Genomic DNA, 7,036 nt, shown 5'->3' with positions numbered 1-7,036 from the left:
TCACCACAAACTAGTCAAAAATCATCCCTGCACATTCTGCAGGTACACCAGTGCTAAAATAGGATGAAAAAACATGTTTGACAAACAACCGACACCTCATGTCGACCTCATGTCTGACACAAACTTGCTCCAAATCACCACAAACTAGTCAAAAAGCATCCCTGCACATTCTGCAGGTACACCAGTGCTAAAATAGGATGAAAAAACATGTTTGACAAACAACCGACACCTCATGTCGACCTCATGTCTGACACAAACTTGCTCCAAATCACCACAAACTAGTCAAAAATCATCCCTGCACATTCTGCAGGTACACCAGTGCTAAAATAGGATGAAAAAACATGTTTGACAAACAACCGACACCTCATGTCGACCTCATGTCTGACACAAACTTGCTCCAAATCACCACAAACTAGTCAAAAATCATCCCTGCACATTCTGCAGGTACACCAGTGCTAAAATAGGATGGAAAAACATGTTTGACAAACAACCGACACCTCATGTCGACCTCATGTCTGACACAAACTTGCTCCAAATCACCACAAACTAGTCAAAAATCATCCCTGCACATTCTGCAGGTACACCAGTGCTAAAATAGGAGGGAAAAAACATGTTTGACAAACAACCGACACCTCATGTCGACCTCATGTCTGACACAAACTTGCTCCAAATCACCACAAACTAGTCAAAAATCATCCCTGCACATTCTGCAGGTACACCAGTGCTAAAATAGGATGAAAAAACATGTTTGACAAACAACCGACACCTCATGTCGACCTCATGTCTGACACAAACTTGCTCCAAATCACCACAAACTAGTCAAAAAGCATCCCTGCACATTCTGCAGGTACACCAGTGCTAAAATAGGATGAAAAAACATGTTTGACAAACAACCGACACCTCATGTCGACCTCATGTCTGACACAAACTTGCTCCAAATCACCACAAACTAGTCAAAAATCATCCCTGCACATTCTGCAGGTACACCAGTGCTAAAATAGGAGGGAAAAAACATGTTTGACAAACAACCGACACCTCATGTCGACCTCATGTCTGACACAAACTTGCTCCAAATCACCACAAACTAGTCAAAAATCATCCCTGCACATTCTGCAGGTACACCAGTGCTAAAATAGGATGAAAAAACATGTTTGACAAACAACGGACACCTCATGTCGACCTCATGTCTGACACAAACTTGCTCCAAATCACCACAAACTAGTCAAAAAGCATCCCTGCACATTCTGCAGGTACACCAGTGCTAAAATAGGATGAAAAAACATGTTTGACAAACAACCGACACCTCATGTCGACCTCATGTCTGACACAAACTTGCTCCAAATCACCACAAACTAGTCAAAAATCATCCCTGCACATTCTGCAGGTACACCAGTGCTAAAATAGGAGGGGAAAAACATGTTTGACAAACAACCGACACCTCATGTCGACCTCATGTCTGACACAAACTTGCTCCAAATCACCACAAACTAGTCAAAAAGCTTCCGTACACATTCTGCAGGTACACCAGTGCTAAAACAGGAGGGGAAAAAACGGTTTTAACAAACAAACGACACGACATATCGAACGCATTGATACCGACACACACTAAAATCAGCCCAAACTAGCCAAAAATCATTCCTGCACATGCTGGAGGTACACCAATGCAAAAGCAAGACCCAAAAACTAATTTCAAGAAGAAAAAAAAATGTGAAAAACTACCCAAAACACAAAACTCCACAAAAAAATGCAGCAGAACAAGCAGGAGCTATGCACATACCTGCACACATACCCAAACACCACATGTACACCTCATGGCAACCCCCACTACACATACACATACATGCAACACCAGACCCACATGTGGTACTTACCTACAAATGTAGAAATCGCTCCAAAAACGACTCTCCTCCGGGGTAACAGGAATCCTCCTGTCTGTCCTGGAATAAAGCCTGCTGGGTGTCCAAACGATACCACAGCAAACAACAACCAATTTGCTAGCTCTGCACCTCCTCACACCTCTCTGCAGGTTCACAAAATGGCTGCTGAGCACGCAGCAAACATGCCCTAATAAAGGGCTGCAAACGGCGGGAAGGCGAATTCAGGACGCCCACTACTCGCCTATTGGTCCGTGATCCGCCAGGGGGAGTGTCGAATCCATTTTGTATTGCATATGGTGAATTCATGGTCCCGGCGGCAGGGCTGCGCCTGTCGAGTACAGGCGAATTTTTAAACGTTCGAAAAAACGTCGCGATTCGACCGCAATTGCATATACCCCATAGCCTCAACACGTTTCATCCATCTGTATCAGTTACGACTTCAAAAAAGAAGGGAAAGGAAAGAATGTCTCTTTGTTGGCGCACATAAGGTAATATTAAAATTTAACTTTTAATAGATACATTAAGATTGTCTAAACACGAAATAGAACAGTACAGTACGTCAAATATGTGTGTGAGGGGTTCTCAATATTATTCCATATGGGAACCAATTAACCTTATACAGGTTGAGTATCCCTCACCCAAAATGCTTGGGACCAGAAGTATTTTGGATATCGGATTTTTCCGTATTTTGGAATAATTGCATACCATAATGAGATATCATGGTGATGGGACCCAAGTCTAAGCACATAATGCATTTATGTTTCATATACACCTTATACACACAGCCTGAAGGTCATTTAATACAATAGTTTTAATAACTTTGTGTATTAAATAGTGATGAGCACCGGAAATTTTTCGGGTTTTGTGTTTTGGTTTTGGGTTCGGTTCCGCGGCCGTGTTTTGGGTTCGTACGCGTTTTGGCAAAACCTCACCGAATTTTTTTTGTCGGATTCGGGTGTGTTTTGGATTCGGGTGTTTTTTTCAAAAAACCCTAAAAAACAGCTTAAATCATAGAATTTGGGGGTCATTTTGATCCCAAAGTATTATTAACCTCAATAACCATAATTTCCACTCATTTTCAGTCTATTCTGAACACCTCACACCTCACAATATTATTTTTAGTCCTAAAATTTGCACCAAGGTCGCTGGATGACTAAGCTCAGCGACCCAAGTGGCCGACACAAACACCTGGCCCATCTAGGAGTGGCACTGCAGTGTCACGCAGGATGGCCCTTCAAAAAACTACTCCCCAAACAGCACATGACGCAAAGAAGAAAAAAAAGAGGCGCAATGAGGTAGCTGTGTGACTAAGATAAGCGACCCTAGTGGCCGACACAAACACCTGGCCCATCTAGGAGTGGCACTGCAGTGTCACGCAGGATGGCCCTTCCAAAAAACACCCCCCAAACAGCACATGACGCAAAGAAAAAAAGAGGCGCAATGAGGTAGCTGTGTGACTAAGATAAGCGACCCAAGTGGCTGACACAAACACCTGGCCCATCTAGGAGTGGCACTGCAGTGTCACGCAGGATGGCCCTTCCAAAAAACACCCCCCAAACAGCACATGACGCAAAGAAAAAAAGAGGCGCAATGAGGTAGCTGTGTGACTAAGATAAGCGACCCAAGTGGCCGACACAAACACCTGGTCCATCTAGGAGTGGCACAGCAGTGTCACGCAGGATGGCCCTTCCAAAAACTACTCCCCAAACAGCACATGACGCAAAGAAAAATGAAAGAAAAAAGAGGTGCAAGATGGAATTGTCCTTGGGCCCTCCCACCCACCCTTATGTTGTATAAACAGGACATGCACACTTTAACCAACCCATCATTTCAGTGACAGGGTCTGCCACACGACTGTGACTGAAATGACGGGTTGGTTTGGACCCCCACCAAAAAAGAAGCAATTAATCTCTCCTTGCACAAACTGGCTCTACAGAGGCAAGATGTCCACCTCATCATCATCCTCCGATATATCACCGTGTACATCCCCCTCCTCACAGATTATCAATTCGTCCCCACTGGAATCCACCATCTCAGCTCCCTGTGTACTTTGTGGAGGCAATTGCTGCTGGTCAATGTCTCCACGGAGGAATTGATTATAATTCATTTTAATGAACATCATCTTCTCCACATTTTCTGGATGTAACCTCGTACGCCGATTGCTGACAAGGTGAGCGGCGGCACTAAACACTCTTTCGGAGTACACACTTGTGGGAGGGCAACTTAGGTAGAATAAAGCCAGTTTGTGCAAGGGCCTCCAAATTGCCTCTTTTTCCTGCCAGTATAAGTACGGACTGTCTGACGTGCCTACTTGGATGCGGTCACTCATATAATCCTCCACCATTCTTTCAATGGGGAGAGAATCATATGCAGTGACAGTAGACGACATGTCCGTAATCGTTGTCAGGTCCTTCAGTCCGGACCAGATGTCCGCATCAGCAGTCGCTCCAGACTGCCCTGCATCACCGCCAGCAGGTGGGCTAGGAATTCTGAGCCTTTTCCTCCCACCCCCAGTTGCGGGAGAATGTGAAGGAGGAGATGTTGACAGGTCGCGTTCCGCTTGACTTGACAATTTTGTCACCAGCAGTTCTTTGAACCCCAGCAGACTTGTGTCTGCCGGAAAGAGAGATCCAAGGTAGGTTTTAAATCTAGGATCGAGCACGGTGGACAAAATGTAGTACTCTGATTTCAACAGATTGACCACCCGTGAATCCTTGTTAAGCGAATTAAGGGCTCCATCCACAAGTCCCACATGCCTAGCGGAATCGCTCTGTGTTAGCTCCTCCTTCAATGTCTCCAGCTTCTTCTGCAAAAGCCTGATGAGGGGAATGACCTGACTAAGGCTGGCAGTGTCTGAACTGACTTCATGTGTGGCAAGTTCAAAAGGTTGCAGAACCTTGCACAACGTTGAAATCATTCTCCACTGCGCTTGAGACAGGTGCATTCCACCTCCTATATCGTGCTCAGTTGTATAGGCTTGAATGGCCTTTTGCTGCTCCTCCAACCTCTGAAGCATATAGAGGGTTGAATTCCACCTCGTTACCACTTCTTGCTTCAGATGATGGCAGGGCAGGTTCAGGCATTTTTGGTGGTGCTCCAGTCTTCTGTACGTGGTGCCTGTACGCCGAAAGTGTCCCGCAATTCTTCTGGCCACCGACAGCATCTCTTGCACAGAAGGAAGGATGTCCAGCGCTCGTATATAAGAGTATCTTAAATTGTCCTCAGGCTGCAACCTCTTTTTTGAAGTACCTCTAACTTCAATCTAGATATGGGAAATTGCAGAGTCAGGTGCGCCAGATGGACAATTTTGGCTGAAAAAATGGGGATATGATTATAATAACACTCAGGCTAGTTGATTTTAAATAACAATTATGTTTTTTATTTAAACTAAAAATTACATCTGTATATACACAAACTGAGATCTTGCACAGTTGTGTCTGGATTGTTGTTAGTAGGTAGGGGAAGGGGATTGTGATATTGGGGGATGAGGACACTTCAGGTTGGTGGCGTCCCACCTCAGTAGTGTCTATGGTTTGTTTGAAATGTTCAGAGCCTATGGTCAGTGCTGGTATGTAAGTCCGTCTGGTAGAGAATGAAAAAACAAAACAAAAAGCAAAAACAAAAGATAGGGGTACCCCCGGAGGGTCGGTGCGGCAAGGGATCTTATTGGTGGCTAATCATTAGGTAGTGAGGGCTCTGGACATACCGTCCGCCCCTGTGCTCTGACAGTTCACTGTGTCGCTTTTCTAAGCGCACAGTGACTGTCTATGCGAATGGGGAAGCGGTCACCGTCTTGGAGAGGAGAGAAGACAACTGCTTCTAGCCCTGATGGGCTGTCTGCTGTGCCTTCTCCTCTCCTACAGAGTCCCTTACCTTATCTTCGTAGCCCCGTCTTGTATCCTCTTGCCGTCGGCCTGCTCCGTTCTCCTGCAGCGTCGCCGTTCTCCTCTCACTTCCGGGTTTGTTCAGGTCACGTGTTCAGGTCACGTGACCGCGGCGTTCTCCTTCTGAACAGTTTGCAGAATACTTCAGCTATTTACTTCAACTTTAACAGAGCCTAAAGAGAGAGAGGAACAAGGACAGACGAAGAAGAACAGCCGCCCCACAGAAGGAGAACGCCGCGGTCACGTGACCTGAACACGTGACCTGAACAAACCCGGAAGTGAGAGGAGAACGGCGACGCTGCAGGAGAACGGAGCAGGCCGACGGCAAGAGGATACAAGACGGGGCTACGAAGATAAGGTAAGGGACTCTGTAGGAGAGGAGAAGGCACAGCAGACAGCCCATCAGGGCTAGAAGCAGTTGTCTTCTCTCCTCTCCAAGACGGTGACCGCTTCCCCATTCGCATAGACAGTCACTGTGCGCTTAGAAAAGCGACACAGTGAACTGTCAGAGCACAGGGGCGGACGGTATGTCCAGAGCCCTCACTACCTAATGATTAGCCACCAATAAGATCCCTTGCCGCACCGACCCTCCGGGGGTACCCCTATCTTTTGTTTTTGCTTTTTGTTTTGTTTTTTCATTCTCTACCAGACGGACTTACATACCAGCACTGACCATAGGCTCTGAACATTTCAAACAAACCATAGACACTACTGAGGTGGGACGCCACCAACCTGAAGTGTCCTCATCCCCCAATATCACAATCCCCTTCCCCTACCTACTAACAACAATCCAGACACAACTGTGCAAGATCTCAGTTTGTGTATATACAGATGTAATTTTTAGTTTAAATAAAAAACATAATTGTTATTTAAAATCAACTAGCCTGAGTGTTATTATAATCATATCCCCATTTTTTCAGCCAAAATTGTCCATCTGGCGCACCTGACTCTGCAATTTCCCAGCATCTCTTGCACGCCCCTCTCGTTTTTTAAATAATTCTGCACCACCAAATTCAAGGTATGTGCAAAACATGGGACGTGCTGGAATTTGCCCATATTTAATGCACACACAATATTGCTGGCGTTGTCCGATGCCACAAATCCACAGGAGAGTCCAATTAGGGTAAGCCATTCTGCGATGATCTTCCTCAGTTGCCGTAAGAGGTTTTTAGCTGTGTGCGTATTCTGGAAAGCGGTGATACAAAGCGTAGCCTGCCTAGGAAAGAGTTGGCATTTGCGAGATGCTGCTACTGGTGCCGCCGCTGCTGTTCTTGC

This window comes from Pseudophryne corroboree, chromosome 1, assembly GCF_028390025.1.
Source record: "Pseudophryne corroboree isolate aPseCor3 chromosome 1, aPseCor3.hap2, whole genome shotgun sequence".
NCBI classification, from domain to species: Eukaryota; Metazoa; Chordata; class Amphibia; order Anura; family Myobatrachidae; genus Pseudophryne; species Pseudophryne corroboree.
The sequence above is the reverse complement of the archived record's forward strand: the minus strand, read 5'-3'. Positions refer to the sequence as shown.